The sequence below is a fragment of the Dendropsophus ebraccatus genome, chromosome 6, assembly GCF_027789765.1.
Source record: "Dendropsophus ebraccatus isolate aDenEbr1 chromosome 6, aDenEbr1.pat, whole genome shotgun sequence".
Taxonomy (NCBI): domain Eukaryota; kingdom Metazoa; phylum Chordata; class Amphibia; order Anura; family Hylidae; genus Dendropsophus; species Dendropsophus ebraccatus.
In genome coordinates, this window is record NC_091459.1 from 131159586 (window position 1) to 131182987 (window position 23402).

Consider the following 23402-nt stretch of genomic DNA (forward strand, 5'->3'; position numbering starts at 1 on the left):
GTTGTGTCTATGGCTGGGGGGTAGTTGTGTGAATGGCAGAGGGGTAGGGTAGTTGCGTGTATGGCTGGGGGGGGTAGTTGTGTGTATGGCGAAGGGGCAGTTGCGTGAATGGTTGTGGGGTCGGGTGATGATTGTTGTCTGGAGGGGTGGGAGGCTAAAGAAGCTTTATGTTACCTTAAAGGGGGGGGCTCAAAAAAAAAGGTTTCGCACAGGGTGCCATTTTCTCTAAGGCCAGCCCTGGCCACGCATAGGCTAAGATTTACAAAATACAGTAGTTAAACTTGGTGGGAAAAAACGCTAGTAACAGCAGACATCTCATCCCACTTGTGTGAGCCCGAGAGAGTTATTTTATTCAAGTCCAACAGAACTTACTACCTACTTACTACCTACTTACCCGTCACTACGGACCACTCTATTACGTCTGCCTGAGGTGTTGGTGGAGACGCCCATGATGTTGGTGCAGAGTAAATCAGACAACAAGGAGTCGAAGCTTGAGGTGCAACAGTGACTTTACGTTGAAGTATATAATGTTAACAGTCTCTTTCTACTGAATATCTCCAAGTGCTGATATGCTAAATGGATTGGGAATCACTGCTTCCACACCACAGTTGTCTTCATAGATCAGCTTTATTGAGACCATTGAAAGCTAGGGTGTAGATCTGCATATGTCAGTGGTCTGACCCCAGCCATGAATGATGGGAAAACCCACATTTGTTGGACTATTATAGCAGAGTTATGGCCAGTCTGCCCTTCACCTAGAGCAACGTTTTATTTTGTCTCCCTAGATTTATCTGAACGTTGGTGAAATAGCTCAGTCATTATAGTATTCTGTTTTATTATATGACCCGAGAAATCTCCATATGCCAGGGCTGGGATGGCGGGAGCGGATGACTGGAAATGACAGCTTTATTTTTTTTTTGTGCTAAGACATAAGGATGATTTACTCTCCGTTCTGGAGGATTTCTCTTTGTTTAATTCCTTGCACTTCTCCAATTTTACTTAACAGCTCGAGTGGATGTTATCCGGTTGATTTTATGCGCTCCCTGTAGGACTATTAATAGGAAAGATGAGTAAATTACAAGGAAATCGGTCAGATTCACCTTGTACTGAGTCTTAAAAAGTGAATTTATGGGAAAGTAACTGTTTACAATGGACGGTGATGATTTCAGATTTTAATACATTTTTCTACTGTGAGATTTGGAGGGAAAGAGGCGTGTGGTGGGTACAGGATCATACAAGGGTTTATATGTAGTATTGTGCAAGCTCTTACATTGCCGCTCTAGATATCCAGGGTACACTAGGTGCCAGAAGGAAAGGTGGTTAGCTTGTTGTGAAGCAAGGGTCCTACTTTAGGTATGTGTCCCACTTTATTCTTATGCCTTAAAGGGGCATTTCACTCAGATAAAATACATGTTGAATTATATCCCCTCCTGGAGACTAATCATTCATCCCATACTTATTATCTTTAATAAGTTATTATCTAGTCAGTCTCCTTCCTCCATTTCTGAGCTGCAGCTTTCTGCTGATGACACAGAAAGCTGTTTGTCAGCCGTTCTCTCCATCTCCCCCTCCTCCCCCCTCCCTTCCGACTCGGCTGATGTAAACAAGTCCCTGGCCAGCTGTCTCTGCACACTGTAATTCCAAGAGGTTTAATATAAATTCAAATTGCTTGTTTCTACACTGTGAATATCCCTCCAGGCATTACAGACTGCAGAAACAGATGGCCAGGGACAGTGTTTACATGAACACTGTCCAGTTGTCCTGCGCTGCACAGTGGAATACATAGACCTTTACCGTACCTTTGTTCTACTGGGGTCAGTTCCTATGACTCTTGAGGTAACTGCCCTGCACGGTTTAGAGAGGTTCACGGCGTGGGCAAGGTGATTCCTGTTAGGCTTCTCTCCCCTTGTAAAAGCTTAGCACCGAATAGCGGTTCTAGTGCTAATCAGAAGAAAACCTGTAGGTTGCTAGCTGTGTCCTTGTTAGAGCACCTGGCCACAGCCAGGCCCTGGCTTAGCTTCTCCAGAGACATGTCTGTCTAGCTCCTTCTCCAACACACTTACTATACTGAACTGAACTCCACCCACCAGGAACTAGCTCCTAACCTCAGGGAACTAACTAACCTGGGCTGTGATTGGTGGACTGCGTGTGTGCAGATAAGAGAACAAAAGTGGACAAAAGGTAACACATGACATGCAATCATTAACCCCTGGAAGACTTCAGCTGTGCAAAAGACAAGTTACACAAAGTACAGTAGTGCCATCTAGTGGGAAAACATGGAAGTACAGCAGACACCTCATCCCACTTGTGTGAGCCCGAGAGAGTTACCTTACTCAGGTGCAACTAAGCTTAGGGGCCTGTACCGGGTCACTACACCCGGCCATCGATAGTAGATGTTCAGAGCAGGACTGCCTCAGTGCTTTATCACCTGCCAATGAGTACTTATGGTCCCCATCAGAACTTTTTCCTTGTAGTCTCCCTTTCTCTACGTCCCCCATGCTACATGGTAGAGACTAGAAGACAGACATAGAAGACAGAAGACAGACATAGAAGCCTGTAGGCCCGGCATCTCTATTCCATAAGAAATTTTACTAAATTCCCTCCAAGCATTTACTTTTCATTGTGGAAGTTAGATTTATTTGCTATAACCAGAAGTCCACTTCACTTTAAACAAACAATAAGCAGAAATGTCATTACGTATATATAAATATATATTCTATGCTTTTCGCCGAGCTTACTACCACTTTCACTCCAGTGAATATAAATGGCTCTACAAACGTACAAGTATCAATCGTGTAACCATGAGGTATAGAATTTACCAAGTATATAACATTGATGTATGCTGCTGCCTGTTCTTATATGATGATCGCCCCCGCACAGATCAAGGTAGTCAGTGAATACATATAGAGCGAGGATCTGCTGTGGCCTTCCTATTGTATACTGTAAATAGCCTCCTCATTAAAAGAGTCATATTCTTACCAGGGAATAGCTGACTTGTGGCCTACATACTCTGTCATTAGAATTGTTTGTCCAAAGGGTGATGTATGTTTGGGCTCAGTTCTGTTACTTACAGCATTCTCCATTACTGACCTTATAATTATATTTTGCTTCGGCACTGCTCTGGGGCCTACAACTCACCTGGACATTGGCTCAGGGTCTTCATTTACTCTGTTGTTGTTGCAGACACTGGCCAGGAGTGGTGTTGGAACCCACCCCCAGGCAAACGGGCACCTCACTTGAGGTTTGAGGATAACCCAAGTAGGAACAGGTGTATAAGGGCAGATGCCACAATAATAGACTAGAGTCCAGTAACTTAACCAGAAAAACTTGCTTTACTTGTAAGAACTTCAGTGCAATACATGTCAAGTACACTTTGACAAGCAGGTGCAGGTGGGAGGTAGTACAAGAGAGCTGAGCAGCATGGTAGAGTAGAGGAAACGTCTCGAGGGCCTTGTCCAGGTAGTGGTGTAGTCAGCCGAGATATCGGGATAGGGATAGGAGAACAGAAAAAGATACTTATACTCCTGTATAGATATTGTGATCTTACTGCCTTTTGCCCTATAGTGTCGGATTCCCTTCCTAGTAGGGTAATATGAGGTTCCAGGACTCTGCAACTGGGTTGAGCAGACTTTCCAAGCCTTCCCTGAATAGCTGTGTGTTAAAGTAGGATACTTCAGCTTAGTACACGCTTTTTGTCCCCTTGGGGTCAGTTCCTAGCTTCAAGGTTACTGTCCTGTGTCTTGTTAAAGGTATCCCTGGCATGGACAAAGGATGGTACTCCCTCGTAAGGTTCTAGAACTGCATAGTGACTGTAGTCTCCAACATAAAAGAAATCGCTCTCTTTTGGTCCCTGACATGGGTCCTGGCCTAGACCAGGCCCTGGCTTCACTGCAGCAGGAACTGTGCTCTCTGTGTTTCCCCACATGTACCGACAGCAAAAAACCCTCCAACCAGTAGCTAGCTCCTTTTTATAGGGGGACCTTAGCTAGTGTGTGATTGGTAGGGCTGTGTGTGAACAAGCAAGCAGAGAGGTGATAGGAGGAAAAGTGAGGGAAAAGAACCTGTGCCTGTAATAGGACAAAAGTACAACACGTGACATAAACAGTTAAACCATGAGAGCATAGAATAAATACAATAGCGACGCCTAGTGGGAAAAACACTTAACACACTCTCCTTCATCCCCTTCTGTGTGAACCTGAGAGAGTTACTTTGCCCAATTGTATGAAAACTTGGTGGCACACCTGAGCTGGAACACTACAAAAGCACTGCTACTAGATTCTCTATGTATGGAAATAATCTAGTAGTGCCAGTGATCAGTACATATTAGTATTTGATTACTGTATGGCCAATGGTTGGAGCTGGCAGCAAACCTGCTAGTGCTCTCACAGCCATCTCGGGCAGCTTAGCCGTGAGAAAAGCTCCTCCACCAACACCATATTGGCATCAAGTAGAGGTTTACAATAGGAGCCCGGACAGGTTCCACCTCTGTACCCTACCGTCTGCCAATGAGCACTTATGGTCCCTATACTTTTGTAATCTTTGTTTCACTTTCTACTACTAGAGAATTAGAGATTATTGTTTCCTCCCTACTAACCCAGACATACAAGCCTGTAGGCCCCAACATCGTCTGTACAGCCTGTTCTATAAGAATAAACAATAAAATTTCCTACAAAATTGATTCCAATAGAGATGAGCGAACCGGGTTCGGGTTTTTTTACGCCGGACGTAAAAATGCCCCCGCAGCTCCGGCGCTACGGAGATTTATGTAGAGGCGGACTGCCTCTACATAAATCCCGTGCGCGCCGTTGCGCACCACCGAAAACCTACGCCAGCTGAGGACTGGAGTAGGTTTTCGGCGTACATTTTGGCGGAACGGATGATAAATCGCGCGGACTCTGAGTCCGCGCCCTCCGTTCCGCCCACTCTCCGCCCCTTTTCCGCCCCCTTTCCGCCCCCTGGCGTACTCGGCGGAAAGTGCCGATTTGCGAATATTTTATTCGCAAATCCGCCATTTTTGCTTAAAAAAAAGACGCAAATCGGCACTTTCCGCCGAAAATCATCCATTCGCCGGATGATACATGTGGCCCCAAGTATTTCCATTGTAAAAGTTACATTTATTTGCTATAACCAGAAATTCACTTTACTTTAAACAGACAAAGAATAAGCAGGAACGTCAATAAGTAACGTGTATGTATATATGTATATCCTAGAATTTTTTTTCACTAGGCCTACTCCCGCTTTTACTCTAGTGAATATAAATGGTTTATAAATGTCTCATCAATGGCCAAGTATCAAGCGTGTAACCGTGAGGTATAGAATTTACTAAGCATACGGCATTGATGTATGCTGCTCCCTGTTCTATTATCATGATCGCCCCTGCACAGAGCAAGGTAGTCTGCTTATACACATATACTCTATATACAATGCTTTGGCCTTCCTATTGTATACTGTGAATAGGTATATTCGTAATAGGGAATAGCTGACTTGTGGCCTACTAACTCTATCATAAGAATTTCTTGTCCAAAAAAAAAAAATGGGGAGAGGGTCACATGTGGCAAGGGGCCCAGGCACAGTGTGGTGTGCCCCATGGCACTAGCTGCAAATCACAGAGTAAGGGGCCTATTCCACCAACCTATAATCGGCCGAATCAGCCCGATTCTGCGATTATCGCTCCGTGGAATAAATACAACGACCAGCCGATGCCAACAATCAGATCGTTGATATAGGTTTAAACCTATAATTATCAGGCGCTGACCGCGCATCGCTACGTGTAATAGCGGTGCGTGGCCGGCGGCTGACGATTTACATTACCTATCCAGGCTGCAGGGCTCCTCTTGTGGTCTTCTTCTCCCTGGGGTCCGCGCTCTCCACCATCAGAGCAGCCTGTCTGAGCTGACAGGCCGCTCAGCCAATCACTGGACAGGACCGCCGTGATAGGCTGAGCGGCCTGTCAGCTGAGACAGGCCGCTCTGAAGGTGGAGCGCGTAGGACCTGGGGAGAAGATCGCAAGAGGAGCGCTGCAGCCTGGAAAGGTAATGCACAAAGTTTAAACAAGGGCTGCAAGGACATCGGTAACGATGTCCTTGCAGTACTTGTTAAACGATAATCGGGCTGCATAATAGGCCCAGTAAACAAGCGCCGATCTAGCCGATCTACCAGTTATTATCAGGCCCCCATCGGACAGCAGGACAGCAGACCAGGGAGACCACGGCTGCCAAGCCTCCCGAGCCCTAATCCCCCTCCCCCCCAGACAGTGGAGTACAGTGGCTGCCACCAGATCACTGCACGGCAGCTGCCACCAGCATCTGACCGCCACCTGGACCACCAACTAGGCAAACTAGGGGAATGTGTTGGCCATGTAAATATGTTTAAAGAGTCACTGCGTATTTATTTTATTTTTATTTTTTGCAGAAATCAATAGTCCAGGCGATTTTAAGAAACTTTGTAATTGCGTTTATTAGCCAAATATGCCATTGGCTGCATTTAAAAAGCCTTTTTCCAGCCCCCCCCCCCCCCCCCCCTTCCTCTTTTCCATCCACTTCAAAAAAATCAGCAAATTGTGACTTGTTACATCAGACGTACCCAGTCTGTTCTATAGAGAGGGGGGGGAGGGGGGAGGAGGGAGGAGGGAGTTAGTCGACAGGCACGGAGCTGGGTGAACACTGTAATCAAAGCTCAGAGGGGTCAGTGCTGACTGTCAGAGGAGATAGAGAGTGATGGATTTGTAGGTTAATTCTTTGTTGTCCTGTTTTGGTGTTTTATTTAGCTCTCTCCATAGGAGAACAATGAAGACGGGGGGGGGGGTTGAGAACTTCAAACGGCTTTTTCAAGATAAAAATGCATTTTTCGGCTAATAAACCCAATGACAAAGTTTCTTAAAATGGCCTGGACTATTGATTTCAGCAAAAAAAAACAGTGACACTTTAACCCCTTAAGGACAGAGCCTGAAATGGCCTTAATGACAGAGACAAATTTTATGAATATGACCAGTGTCACTTTATTCATTAATAACTTCAGGATGTTTTTACCTATCCGGCTGATTCTGAGATTGTTTTCTCGTGACATATTGTTCTTTACATTTCTGGAAAATTGGAGTCGATACTCATAACGAATCTTTATGAAAAAAAACCAAATACGTGAAAAAATGCATTTTTCCAACTTTGAAACTTTTTTGCTTATACAGAAAGTGGTTATACCACATAAATTATATATTAAATAGCATTAGCAACATGTTTTCTTTATGTTGGCGGCATTTATTAAACGATCTTTCATTTATTTTAGACAATAGGAAGCTTAAAACATTAGCAGCAAATTTCCAAATTTTCTGTAAAATTTCAAAATCAGATATTTTTAGGGACCTGTTCAGGTTTAAAGTGTATGTGAGGGGCCTGTATGTTAGAAAGCCCCACAAAGCACCCCATTTCAGAAACTGCACCCCCCCCCACACTCTGCAAAAGCACATCCAGAAAGTTTTTTAACCCTTTAGGGGAGTCATAGAAATAAAAGCTAAGTGTGTAAGGAATTTGAAAAATTTTATTTTCTGTGCAGAAATTTTATTGTAATCCAATATTTTTCATAATTATAAACTTATTACCAGAGAAATGCACCCCAATATTGATTGCTCCGTTTCTGCAGTTTATAGAAATACCCCATATGTGGCCGTATTGCGCTATTTGACGCAACCACAAGCCTCAGATATAAGGGAGCGCCTAGTGCATTTCAACGCCTCCGTTATATTTGGTCATTTCTGACCGTACCACTTCAGGTTGGCAGAGGCTCTGGGGTGCCAAAACCTAAAAAACACCCCTAAAGGGACACCATTTAGAAAACTACACCCCTCAAGGAATGTAACAAGGGGTGCGGTAAGCATTTGGACCCCACAGGTGCTTCACAGATTTTCCGAACAATATGGCGTGAAAAAAGAAATATTTATTTTTTACACTAAAACGTTGTTCTAGCCTTCAATTTTTCATTTTCTTAAAGGGATAAGAGGAAAAAAAAGACACAAAATGTGTAGCGCAGTTTCTCCCGAGTACGGAAATACCCCACATGTGGACATAAAGTGCCAAGCGGGCGCAGGACGAGCCTCCAAAGGGAAGGAGCGCCAATTGGCTTTTGGAAGCTGAATTTCACTAGAAAGGATTTCAAGGGCCATGTCGCATTTACAGAGCCCTCGTGCTGCCAAGACACGGGAAACCCCCCACAAGTGACCCCATTCTGGAAACTACACCCCTCAAGGAATCTAACAAGGGGTTCAGTGAGCATATGGACCCCACTGGTGACGGGCACAAATGTGGAACAATGTGACGTGAAAGGGAATATTTTCATTTTTTCACTTTCATGGCACAAATGTGGCCGTCATCAAGGGGTCAATATCCTCACTGCACCCCTTGTTAGATTCCTTGAGGGGTGTAGTTTCCAGAATGGGGTCACTTGTGGGGGGTTTCCAGTGTTTTGGCAGCACGAGGGCTCTGTAAATGCGACATGGCGTTCATCATCTATTCTAGCCAAATCCAACCTCCAAAATCCAAATGGCGCTCCTTCCCTTCAGAGGCTTGCCCTGCACCCACATGGCGCTTTATGTCCACATGTGGGGTATTTACGGACTCAGGGGAAATTGCTCTACACATTTAGTTTTTTTTTCCCTCTTTTAACCCCTTGTGAAAATGATAAATTCAAGGCTACACCAACATTATAGTGTAAAAAATGTAATATTTCATTTTCACGCCACATTGTTCCACATTTGTGCCCGTCACCAGTGGGGTCCATATGCTCACTACACCCCTTGTTACATTCCCTGAGGGGTGTAGTTTCCATAATGGGGTCACTTGTGGGGGGTTTCAACTGTCTTACAACACAGGGGCCTTTTGAATGCAACATAGCCCCTCGAAATCAATAATCCCCGGATCAACGTGACCCCTGAAATAGCAATAAGGGACAGAATTTAGAAAATGTAGAACCCCAATGACGTGTGGTGCGCCTTGAAGTGATCCAGTATGCAGAGGCCGGGGCGATCAGGACAGGCGTCACACTGGAAAATGGTGTCCTTCCTGATCCCCCTGTTACGCCACACTCTGCACTTCTTCTGGGGTCTCCCGTTCTCCAGTGTGGGGGACGTTACCTGGAGAATGTTGTCCTGGTGCGATACGGGGTCCTTCATATCCAGAAGCGCTGCTAAATATTAGGGCTTTATTACTGCTTCTGATATTCTCGGATCATGCGGCAAGCTACAGTAGCTCGGGCAGCGAGGGACCGGAAGAGGGGGTGCTGGTATAAAAGTTATCCCTGTACAGGTGGTGATCTTTATCCAGCAGTGGGAAGATCAGGTCCCAAACTATCTACCCACTAACTCCGAGGATGGGGGGGAGGGGGCATCTGGGGGCTGGATTTGGGTGTCCCTTCCTACATACACTCTAAGGGTACGTGCACACTGCGGAATCGCGACAGATAACCCTTCGTGCATTCCACAGCTGGCACCCACCGGCGGAGTGAAGCAACCGCACGTCTCCATCCGTGTCATAGACTCCATTCTATGCACGGGCGGATTCCGCTCTCCGTCCAACGTGTTCATTCTTTGGATGGACGATGGAATCCGCCCGTGCATAGATTGGAGTCTATGACACGGGTGGAGACACGCGCCCGCATTTGTCCACCGGCGGGTGCCAGCTGCGGAATGCACGAAGAGTTATCCATTCCACAGTGTGCACGTACCCTAAATCTGTAAGTGTACCCTGAGGTATTCTCACAGAGTTTGGAGAATTTCATACCGTCATCTCTTATTGGGACGGTACTGGCAGAAAAGACGTGTCTGGGGGGCAGTGTACGCTACGCTACCCCCAGACACGTCACTGGATGATGAGGATGATGAGGATGAATGGAGGAAAGAAGGATCCCCCCATTCATCCTCACTGGCTGTTTCGGTGTCAGAGGCAATAATAACGTATGCGTCCGGCGCCGAAAACACCCTGGGGGCCATCTTTATACGGGGACTAGTATATGGGGTATGTAGTGGTGTAGTGTCAAACTTTATTCAATGTAGTGTGGTGTAATGTAGTGTTTTTTACGTGTTTTTTTACAGTAAGTTTTTTAAAAAAAACTACGGCAACAAAGGAGTTGCTGATAAATGCCGCACTTATGTGCGGCACTTATCAGCAGACCGTGGCAGTAGGATATAGAAAAAAAACACCCTACGCCAAAAAGGAGGAGTTGGAAAATAGAAAAAAAAATTTGAAAAAAAAACAAAAAAACTTGTTCTACATTCTGAACATCCCTGTAGCTGCTGATAAGTGTATTACACATATCAGCCGCTAGAGGGCAGCAGAGCGCAAAATCCGGAAAAAGACGAGGCTGGAGCCAAAAATAGCCGAAAAAAGACGATGGGGACCGCCGGAAATAGCCGAAGACCCGACGGAATGACGGAGGGCACCACGAACCCGGAAGACGCCGATCAGGACCCCGGGACAGGTGAGTAATGTACAAATACCTGCTCTGGACCCCTCAGCTACCTAGCTGAGGGGTCCAGAGCAGGTATTTACTATTTTTGTGGACTCTGATCGGGCCGGTGGCACCGTGACCACCATTACTTTTTACAGTAATGGCGGTCGGTGCCGTCCTCAGACAGCACCAACCGCCATTTTTTCCGGGTCATCGGTTCCGATCGCCGCTATTGGCTGATCTGAATTGATCAGCCAATAGCAGCGATCATAAGCACGGGGGGTGTTAAACCCCCCCCCCCCCCCCGTGCCGAGAAGCTAAGATGGCCTGCTATGATTTATAGCAGACCTTCTTCCCCGATCGCACAGCGATCGGGGAAACATTGGGCGTAAATTTACACCCTGATGCGTTAAGTACCAGGGCGCGAGGGCGTAAATTTACGCCCAATGTCGTTCAGGGGTTAAGGTGCGGGCCATGCAGGTTTTATGGGTCCCCGTACAGTTTTTTACTATGGCACTCAATGAATCCTAGCTACGCCCCTGGTAGCACGCCTTATATAATGTGAGACTCCAGAGCCTGGGAAATAGCCTATTACGCAGAGAGATTGAATATCTATCAGAACCACGATTAAGGGAAAATTAGCCCAAAACGCGTCAGTTTCCAATGTAACCAATTAAAGTAAATAGTGCTAAGGCGGGGTCGATTTCTTGAGGTCTTTTCTTGCACTGTTATTTGTACACTATATGACCGCACATAGTAGAGAACCAACAGAAGATACTGCTAAAAGAATCATCTGATGCCAGACTGGCCCTGTAGGAAATGCCAGAATATAAAAGTTTAAAGGATACCTAAGATTTTTACAAACTTCAGAAGTCGTGATCTGTGGGGGGTCCGGGAATCCCTGCCGATCAGTAAAGCAGAAGAGCAGAAGTGTTCTGCTGAGAGTCTCTGAGAATATATACAGATGTATACGACCTCTATGGCTGTACGCTCTGTGAATTATATGCTTTTTACTTTTAGAGAGAATTCTGAGAGAACCATTCACGAGAAGCCAGTAATGCTGCTTAAAGAGAGATGAGTAGAAACAAAGGGTCCCAGCGCTCACCTGGCGGCTTTACCCCATTACTCATGAGGCCCCCCACCGATCAAAACTTCAGAAGTTTTTAAATATGCCATAAAACTACTAGACCCATCCTGCTGGAAGTGCTTAATATTCCCCAGCACTCCCCTTTATGGCAGGCCAGAATGACATATTCCCCCAACGCGGAGTTACACCTTAAACATACCAATCCGCTGCCAGTGGCGGTGCGAGTCCTAGGCTGGCATTATAACAAGTCTCCTCTAGAAAGCAGCGGCAGAGACGGCCTGAAATATTTAAGTCTATCCAGCCAGTTGAGCATCACTCATTGCTTACAAATGAGTCCGGCGCGCTCTCTTCATCTCACCCTGAAATTAGCATGTCGAGAAAGTGACAGCTCGAAAAATCAATCCCTTTCTAGTCGCATATTTCGCTCTGCCTCCTAAACAGCTTAGTCCGCATCGGCCTTGTTCACTTCCTTAGTGTCGCTTTGTGGGTTTTATACTCCTGCTTCAACATAACTGAAAGGTCAGAGATTGCAAATTACCGCTCCGGAATGAGAAATTGGATACTATAAAAATGCAAAACAGATAAACAGCTCGACGGTGCAAGTTACACCGGGAAACACTGAGTTACTGCCCCGCTCACTCTCATTTCATATGCCGCTTATTGCATTGGAATATCTATGACAGAAGAGGCACAAATAGGAATCTCCTTCTCCCGCCGCAGATACGTTTCACGCGTGATTCTAGAAGGGAGATTGTGGCTCAACGAAGGAGGATTCGTGAAGGTCACATAAAGGGGAACTCTAGTCTGAAATTAGGTAAAAAAATTCAGATAGTGTGGGGAGTTCAGGGATTCAAGGTTGTTATAAGAAAGATGGGTGGATAAAGAGATAGATAGATAATAGATAGGAGATAGATAGATAGATAGATAGATAGATAGATAGATAGATAGATAGGAGATAGATAGATAGATGGAGATAGATAGATAGATAGGAGATAGGTATATAGGAGATAGATAGATAGATAGGAGATAGATAGGAGATAGATAGATAGATAGATAGGAGATAGATAGATAGATAGATAGATAGATAGATAGATAGATAGATAGATAGATAGATAGATAGATAGATAGATAGGAGATAGATAGATAGATAGATAGATAGATAGAAAGAAGATAGATAGGAGATAGATAGATAGATAGATAGATAGATAGATAGATAGATAGATAGGAGATAGATAGATAGATAGATGGATAGAAAGAAGATAGATAGATAGATAGATAGATAGGAGATAGATAGATAGATAGATAGATAGATAGATAGATAGATAATAGATAGATAGATAGATAGATAGATAGATAGATAGATAGATAATAGATAGATAGATAGATAGATAGATAGATAGATAGATAGATAGATAGGAGATAGATAGATAGACAGACAGATAGATAGATAGATAGATAGATAGATAGATAGATAGATAGGAGATAGATAGATAGATAGATAGATAGATAGATAGATAGATAGGAGATAGATAGATAGACAGACAGATAGATAGATAGATAGATAGATAGATAGATAGATAGATGATAGATAGATAGATAGATAGATAGATAGATAGATAGATACATATTTATAGGGCTAAATTCATTAGCATACATAATTACCCAAGTGAAAAAAAGTGTAAAAAAGACATGATTCATAAAAGGTTAAGACATGTAAATAACATGATAATAAAAAGGAAAGTGCATCGTGCATATCGGAGTGTTACCGTGCAAAGTGAGGCAAAGATTGCCGATAAAAAGCTTCAATAAGTTCATTTAGTATTCATGACGTATTTCAGGAGGGAGGGACCCACTCACCACTCGTAACAAGTGTCAAAAGTGTGACAGCTAAGATGGCCGCCGGAGTCTGCATTTGGCGTTGGGCGGATGAAAGGACGCATGCGTGAGCCTGATACCGCCCCTTAGCAACCGGTGGCCAATCAAACTTGCTGCTTAAGCGTTCATAGTAACTGACCAGGGCCATACGCAAAAAAAGAAGAAGAAAGGATCGCGCTGTGGACATCCAAAGTACCCCGAGGTCCTAAAGCTGGTGATCAGGACAAGAGTTGCATATAGCACCCAGGACCGGGTGAACTTCGCCACTTCTCCAACATACCCCGCTTCGGTGCGGAACCGCATCCGATACTGGGTTACTCGGAACGTCCAATACCAGGGTCGGGCTTAAGGGGGAAGGCACGTCCAATTGGCTTTGATCCAAAACATATTTGACAAACGTGGTCCAAGGTCAGAACTGAAATGGATCTATGAGCTGCAGACACTGAAGCCAAAAGGTTTAAATGTTAAATTTAAGGTACACCATAAAATGTTCACTTGAACAATTAATTTTCTATCTGATATGAAACAGAAGTGTCTACTTGAATTATCCTGTATATTTGTATATTTGTTCTTAATCTGTATCTCTTATTTTTTAGATCTTGAAGGAGAACTGGGACCACTCACGATTTTTCTCTGATATACAAGTGTTTATTTACTCTATGCGTTTTCTGACCTTGGACCACGTTTGTCAAATACGTTTTGGATCAAAGCCAATTGGACGTGCCTTCCCCCTTAAGCCCGACCCTGGTATTGGACGTTCCGAGTAACCCAGTATCGGATGCGGTTCCGCACCGAAGCGGGGTATGTTGGAGGAGTGGCGAAGTTCACCCGGTCCCGGGTGCTATATGCAACTCTTGTCCTGATCACCAGCTTTAGGACCTCGGGGTACTTTGGATGTCCACAGCGCGATCCTTTCTTCTTCTTTTTTTGCGTATGGCCCTGGTCAGTTACTATGAACGCTTAAAGGGAACCTGTCACCCCCCGTGCCGGGGTGACAGGCTCCCGACCCCCCGTTAGAGACCCCTATACTTACCTCATCGCGCCGGGTCCCGCTTCTGAAGATGGTCGGGTCCCGGAGATCTCAGCCGCCGCAGCCCGGCGCACGCGCTGAGAGATGAGTCCAACGCTCATAGAGAATGACAGGAGAGTCCAGCGCTCCGTCATTCTCTACGAGCGTTGGACTCATCTCTCAGCGCGCGCGCCGGGCTGCGGCGGCTGAGATCTCCGGGACCCGACCATCTTCAGAAGCGGGACCCGGCGCGATGAGGTAAGTATAGGGGTCTCTAACGGGGGGTCGGGAACCTGTCACCCCGGCACGGGGGGTGACAGGTTCCCTTTAAGCAGCAAGTTTGATTGGCCACCGGTTGCTAAGGGGCGGTATCAGGCTCACGCATGCGTCCTTTCATCCGCCCAACGCCGAATGCAGACTCCGGCGGCCATCTTAGCTGTCACACTTTTGACACTTGTTACGAGTGGTGAGTGGGTCCCTCCCTCCTGAAATACGTCATGAATACTAAATGAACTTATTGAAGCTTTTTATCGGCAATCTTTGCCTCACTTTGCACGGTAACACTCCGATATGCACGATGCACTTTCCTTTTTATTATCATGTTATTTACATGTCTTAACCTTTATGAATCATGTCTTTTTTACACTTTTTTTCACTTGCGTAATTATGTATGCTAATGAATTTAGCCCTATAAATATGTATGAAGGAAGTTCCTATGATGCTTGATAATGATTCTGGATTGAATCGAAACGTTGTATGTACCTTGATGATGGAATAAACACTATTCACCTTTACTTCGGTGTGCTGCGGTCTCTTGCCGTTTCTACATTGGGGATCCTATGCCATAGGACTTTCACTGCACAGCACCCACCTCTCTGGATCTGGACGTGCGGCTGTTACTCTGCTCTAGATAGATAGATAGATAGATAGATAGATAGATAGATAGATAGATAGATAGATAGATAGGAGATAGATAATAGATAGATAGATAGATAGATAGGAGATAGATAATACATAGATAGATAGATAGATAGATAGATAGATAGATAGATAGATAGATAGATAGATAAGGAGATAGATAGATAGGAGATAGATAGATAGATAGATAGATAGGAGATAGATAGATAGATAGGAGATAGATAGATAGATAGATAGATAGATAGATAGATAGGAGATAGATAATACATAGATAGATAGATAGATAGATAGATAGATAGATAGATAGATAGATAGATAGATAGGAGATAGATAATACATAGATAGATAGATAGATAGATAGATAGATAGATAGATAGATAAGGAGATAGATAGATAGGAGATAGATAGATAGATAGATAGATAGATAGATAGATAGGAGATAGATAGATAGATAGATAGGAGATAGATAGATAGATAGATAGATAGATAGATAGATAGATAGATAGATAGATAGGAGATAGATAGATAGGAGATAGATAGATAGATAGATAGATAGATAGGAGATAGATAGATAGATAGATAGATAGATAGATAGATAGATAGATAGATAGATAGATAGATAGGAGATAGATAGGAGATGGACAGACTTTTTAACTATTAAGTTTACTAGAATTCAATTGGTAACAAAAAAAAGTCTGCTTTTTACCCATAAAACAGGGGGCTCCGGCCGCTCGCTTCACTGTGGGCTATGGTAAGCTCTGATGCGGGCGCGCGCTGATGCCCCCGCATCAGAGCTCTGCGGCCGGGGTCACGGAACTGCCAGTCTCATACAAAGTGTGAACATAGCCTTAACATGTAAAACAAATGAAACAAACATTTAGAAACAGTTGAATATGTCACATTATAGGTTACTGTACAGTATAGCAATCAGCATGTGGCGTATAATATATAGTAAGTGAATTAATCTGATAACACAGCAGCAGTTTGTAGATACAGAATGGAGGTGCAGATCCCCATAATGCAGTAATGAAGTACAACAGGCTATAATAGAGAAGCAGGGCTGCTGTCAGAGGTCTGTGTGGTCACATGACAGCAATGGGGAAGAAGGGTGTGTTCAGCATGGACCAATCAGGAAGTGAGAATCTCAGAGCTGTGCAGGAGGACAGTGACAGAAACTTTTCTATACAGCAGTGTGAATGGCTGAGTGTAAGTGCAGGCACAGTATAGCAGCAGTGTGTACAGCTGAGTGTAGGTGCAGGCACATTATAGTAGGTATGGAGAGGATGGGAAACACAAGGGATGACCGAGACTGCAGGGAGCATGAAGGAATGAGCAGGGCAGATGTGGGCACATACATGTAGCAATCTCTGTCCGGGGAGAGAGGAGTTACAGCTATGAAGAGATTACCTCCACAGTCAGGTCCCCTGATGCAAGCCCCAGCCTGAAGTGGATCTGCTATGATTTGGAAGGTGAAGGAGACTTCCTGGGTCAGAGTACAAGGCTGTAGACCCCGCTATGCAGACCATGCCCCTCCCTCACTCCCCCTCCCACCCAAAACAGGGAGCTCTTAAACCAAAGTGATGCTCCTAAACCAAGTTACAATTTTGCAAAGCGCCCTCAATCCAAGTTACTTTTAAACCGAGGTACCACTGTGTGTATATATATATATATATATATATATATATATATATATATATATATATAAAGACACAGGGTTAGCATGACCATAAAGAGTTAAGTGCGACCTGTCTCGGCTATACACCACACCTGACTACCTGATGGGATAGCCGCACAGTCCTTCTCATTGTATGCCTCCTGCTAATCCACAGCAGAATGGGCCTGAGGATGAGCGGTAGAAGAGCTGAAAGCCTGATCAGTCTCATCAGGAGCCCGGAGACGCCTCTAATCCTTCATTTTCTTTGAAGAATCCTGGGAAAGATCTCAATGGATTTATAGGATAAATGGGTGAGGATTACAAATCTGTGAAGGGTTTATTGGGGGCAATGAAGCTTTGTCAGGTGCGATGACATATTGGGTGCACTGAGAATTCAGCACCAGGAGGGGGCGACACGTTCCGGTCACACACTTACAGCCATACATGTACAGCACAGGCCGGATACATGATCTCTATTACATGGCGGCATGCTGGTGACTAGCCCAGGGCACATCTCCATATATGCCTGGGGAATGTGTTATCGGCTTACATCTATATATTTATCATGGGCGTTATATTATATTATCAGTGATGAACAGTATACAGCTGAAAAGCCACTTATATGTTGTGTATCAAGCAGATTGGGGGGTTCCGCACATTTGACTTGATGCCAAATTGCAGGTAATTAGTGTGCCACCCTAATTCTGTATCCCAGGGATGGGGAACCTTTGGCCCTCCAGCTGTGGCAAAACTACAATTCCCATCATGCCTGGACAGCCAAAGCTAAAGCTTTAGCTATCCAGGTATGATAGGAATTGTAGTTTTGCCACAGCTGGAGGGCCAAAGGTTCCCCATCCTTGCTGTATCTCAATAACCTTGTTAAGACATAGCCTTGCCAGATGGTGATGAGTGACACCACTGATGAAGTGGTTGGTCGACATATTGCTCAGCCAGATGGTAGAATGTCGTGACGCCAGTGCCAGTGGGGCACACAGATATGGAGGTAGACCTGCTTTTAGTTTAAGGGGGCTGGCTATGCCCTTTCCCCTGTGGTCGGTGATCTGCCGGGCTGTGAGGGGGTCACTTGGGTACTTATGACGGTGGTCCCGAGTGGAGCTGTGACCCACCCGGGCTATCGGCACCGCCACCCACAGAAAGGGGAGATGAAGGATAGAGTAGTGAATGTGTAGGTGCTGGAACAATAATCACTAAGTCCTGTTATCATAAAAAAAAAATCTTCTTTACTGTGACGGGTGGCCCATCCTATTAGGGTGATACAATCCCCAGACCTTGTTACCTGAGTTGAGCAAGGTGGCCAAGTTTACCTGGCTACACCTGCGCTGCGAGATAGAGTACGTAGACTTGTAGCAACTTTGCTCTATCCGGATCAGTTCCTCTTGTTTCAGGATACTGTCCTGCACTTTTAGAAGTGTTCGCGGTGCGGGTTGGGGTGTTCTCTGACTTGTCCTCTCCTGAGTTGTTTAGCATCTCTCCGCCTCCCATGTGCATCCGTCCACTACCACACTCCTGATAAGATAACACTGGACACTGACTGGAGGGGGGACCTGGCAAAGCCAGGGCCCAGCTGGACTACAGCAGGGACCGTCTCCACCAAGACTTGGCTAAGACTCACTAAGTGTTGGCGTGCACTTCCTCTCCCCATATGACAACTTCCTACAGGAGGTGTAATGTCCCATGTGAGTGGTGGAGAAGAAAGTGTGAAGAGAAAAGGAGAATAGAGATAGGTGAAGAAGAGAAAAGGGCTCTCATTGGTGCACAGATTATAACAAGCAATAACCCCTTGTTCACTACAGCTGTGCAATATACAAGTGCATATACAGATAACAGAGACATCTAGTTGTAATACTTACAATAAGTATCACTTCATTATCACGTCAACTTGTAGTACAGGCTTTTGAGATGGGTGTATAAACAAATAACACCCGTGTTGGGACACCACACTCTGCTATTGCTTGCACCATTTCCCAGGACCTAGAGGCATCAATTAGTTCTAAATGTCTTATCAGGAGTCTGGAGATCGGGGCCACTCAGGGCAGGCTCAGACACCTCAAACCTAGTTAGCTATTTCACCTGCTGCACTCAGGCGTCTGGGATTGGTCTCTTGGAGCCTCGCTAGCTTTATATTTGCTTTTTTACTCAGCTTTTCTGGTATTGTGATTTAAGACCTGTGTTTGACCCTGTATTGCCTGATGATTAGGACCTGACATGACTCTCTGGTTTGGACCCATTGACGTGTAAGGCCTAGTTTACACATATAATTTGTGTCCGTTTCCGTTTTTTTTGTAGGAACCTGACTATAACTGATGTCACAACTGATACCAAAAAGGCATCAGTTGTCATCAGGTTTTCGATCCTTTTTTTAAATCAGTTGACATCAGTAATATCATTTGCTAAAGTTTATTTCATTATTGTCATGAGTTTAGGGGAACATCGATATAGGGGGCAGCCCCCCTGCTCCTCTATATATGTGTGCAGCAGCCTTTAGGACAGGGGTAGGGAACCTTGGCTCTCCAGCTGTTGCAAAACTACAACTCCCATCATGCCTGGATATCCCAGACATGATGGGAGTTGTAGTTTTGCAACAGCTGGAGAGCCAAGGTTCCCTACCCCTGTCCTAAAGGCTGCTGCACACATATATAGAGGAGGAGGGGGGCTGCCGCTCCTGCAAGGGGCCACTCTACTGAAGGGCAAGGTAATGTCGGGGCAGGGACAGGGACATCACTAGAGCATCAATGCATTTTGCACAGTGGCGTAACTAGAAGTGGCTGGGCCCCATAGCAAACTTTTGATTGGGCCATGTAGTCATAACTGCAGGGCTTTCGGTTAAAAGATTCCGGGAGGCCTGCTCGGCTAACTTGAGCTTTAAATTATAACAGCTCAATGGGCCCAGTCTTTTGCAGGAGCAGGCCATGGGCCCCCCTGATACAATGGGCCCCATAGCAGCCGCTATGGCTGCTACAGTGGTAGTTACGCCCCTGATTTTGCATCAATGGAGCGCCGGATGCAAAAGCCGGAGGATGCATAATGCATGCATCTGCACACGGCATGCCTCCGGCGCTCCATAGACTTTAGTGGATGCAGTGCCGGGTAGCCTAGCGGGCCGTACGTCAGAATGCTGCATGCTGCGTTCTGCCATACAGCCAGTCCAGCGTTCTGGCGGCATTAGTTGTAGAATGGATCATCCAAACTGTCCCATTGAAAACAATAGGATCAGTTCAGAGATGCGTTTCCCTCCGGTGCTTCTCTACTGCGCTGGAGGGAAACGCCGCCGGATCGCCGGATTTATGTAAACTAGGCCTTATCTGGTATTTCTTCTGCCTAGTGATTTTGCTTGTACATGCTTTTATGGCATTGAACCGGCCTGTCCGACCTCTCTCTTTTCCTTCAGTGTAAGGACAGTGTAATGGGTGAGAGCAGGGCTGTACTGATCCCTACCTGTCGTAACACCTTTACAGGTGCCCTATTGTTTGGTACTTAACACAGGATGAGAGGTTCATGGCCAATACATCACATCTCCACCTGGCATAGGGCACTGCAGTGCATCTTCCATGAGTTTGATATATTTCCTAAAGTTCCCCACCCAACAGGAGCTAATCAGTGAAGATTCCTCTACTGAGGGGTAATAAGACTTTATCATCCCTTTTAATGCTACTATATGAAAAGGGATGACCACATAATATTTCTATGGAATGTTACATAGACTTGTAGTGTAACATTCATTAGCTGGATTAAAAAAATCTGGTCCATATGAAATCTATGTGCCACCGCCAATATGCCAGTCACAAACACAGAATGTTAATTGGAAAAACATGGCTGCTTTTTTTCCCCCAAACACAGCGCCGCATCTGTCCACAGGTTGTGTGTGGTATTGCAGCTCATTCACTTGAATAGCTTTTGGTTGCAGTACCAGACACGACCTATGGACACATGTGGCGCTATTCTGTAGAAGAAAACTAGCAAATATTGCTCTCTTTAAAAGCCACTGCTAATGTTATAATGGTTTCCATCATGTATTGTTCTTTCATACAGATGATACTATCGATCATGGCAGGAGGAAGGGAAGGCACATGTAGCAGAACGCTACTATTTAGAAATAGAATAGAATAGAAAAGCAAAAAAGTTGCATAGTCTAATATTTTACATGCTGTATGTGTTAAGGTGTTATTGTCATTTCCTTTTGCCCAACCATCAAGCTGTTGTGCCCCATGAAACAAATAATAGCACTAGTGAGAGACAAATAGAAATAACGGAGGAGCCGGGTGTAAAACAAAGAGGATTTTCAGGGAAAACACATTTCCTTTGTGAGTTGGAGTGAATGCATCGCGGTTTGAACTTCTCCCTCTTTGTTGTCTTCTGATAAACACTTTGATGTTGTGATCCCTCTTTGATCCGGAAAAGTCGGATCAATACATCCTGGAGAAATACATACACTCAAGATGTGAAAGAGGCAATAACCGTCTCATTAGAGAGGCTTTTATTTATAGCAAAGAGCATAAGGGGGGGGACTGATATACAGCGGGGGGGGGGGGGGGGGGGGGGGGCTATACCTCTATAATGCAGTCATTTTATACTGGAATCGTCCTGTCAACCTTAAGAACTGGGATAGAGAAGCTATGAGTCATGTATCCTGCGGTAGAGATGTCTATCATATAGCATATTCTAAGGATAACTTAGATTGAACGGGTCGTCTCATAAACGCAACTCGTTCCCATGTACCGTGTTATGTGGACATCAAAGAAAGAATTGCTGCACAAGAATCCCCTACAGCAGCTCCTTCTCTTGGCCCCTCTACATGTACAGGTACACTGGTCATTACAGCTATCTATCAGTCTATCTGCCACTTGCCCTGACCTTTGATTGTGACCTGACTATGCATGCTGATTTCCATGATCTGTGCTTGTGACCTGACCCTGATGCTGCCTGCCCTGACCTGTGATTGTGACCTGACCCTGATGCCGCCTGCCCTGACCTGTGCTTGTGACCTGACCCTGATGCCGCCTGCCCTGACCTGTGCTTGTGAGCTGACCCTGATGCCGCCTGCCCTGACCTGTGATTGTGACCTGACCCTGATGCCGCCTGCCCTGACCTGTGATTGTGAGCTGACCCTGATGCTGCCTGCCCTGACCTGTGATTGTGACCTGACCCTGATGCCGCCTGCCCTGACCTGTGCTTGTGAGCTGACCCTGATGCCGCCTGCCCTGACCTGTGCTTGTGACCTGACCCTGATGCCGCCTGCCCTGACCTGTGATTGTGAGCTGACCCTGATGCCGCCTGCCCTGACCTGTGCTTGTGACCTGACCCTGATGCCGCCTGCCCTGACCTGTGCTTGTGACCTGACCCTGATGCCGCCTGCCCTGACCTGTGCTTGTGACCTGACCCTGATGCCGCCTGCCCTGACCTGTGATTGTGAGCTGACTGTGAATGCTTTCTGTTCTGACCTGCGCTCATGACCTGACACTGAATACTGCCTGCCCTGCGCTTGTGACCTGATTGTGGGTGCTGCCTGCCGTGACCTATGACTGTGACTTGACTTTGAATGCTGCCTGCCCTGCCCTGTGCTTGTGACCAGACTTTGGATGTACTTCACCTGATCCACAAAAAAGGTAGCCCTGTTACAGTGATATCTTCTTCATTTTGTTGTGTACAGAAGAATCTGTGTATTTTCTGTTTATATTTGAACCCAAGGGGGGGGGGTGATTGGGTAGCAGAGGGAGCCCCATCACTTTGTCTAACTTAGATCCCACAGTGACTACTGAGCCCGGAATCTATCCGCTTAGATGTCACAGTCACTAATGACCTTTACATCTAATCCTATAGATAGCATGGTTACTACTGACCACAAAATCTAACCGCTTACAGTATCTAGCATGGTCAATATCGACCACAAAATCTAACCACTTAGATGCCAGAGTCACTGCTGACTATAGCTATAGCTATTAACATGTACTTTTTATTGTGTTATGCTGTTGTCCAATCCCTGCTTGGGTGCCTCACACTTCACCCTTTCTAGCATTTTCCCCACCAATAGGAGGTTAGTCCCAGTCACCCCTATATAGCATAGTTAGGGCCCATTAGGGCCCTATTCCACCGGACGATTATCGTTTGCATAATCGTTTATGATTAACGATCTCAAACGACCGCTATTGCGAAAGACCTGAAAACGTTCACTCATTTCCATGGAACGATAATCGTTACTTATGATCGTAATTGCGATCGCTTTTCTTTGCTATTTATTCGCTATTGCGTTCGTATCTATTGTGAACGACCGAACGATGTCTTATTCAATGCGAACGATTTGCGAACGTTTTGCGAACGAGCAATGATAAAAATAGGTCCAGGTCTTATAAAGCGATCAACGATTTCTCGTTCGGTCGTTAATCGTTAACTGCATTTCAACCAAACGA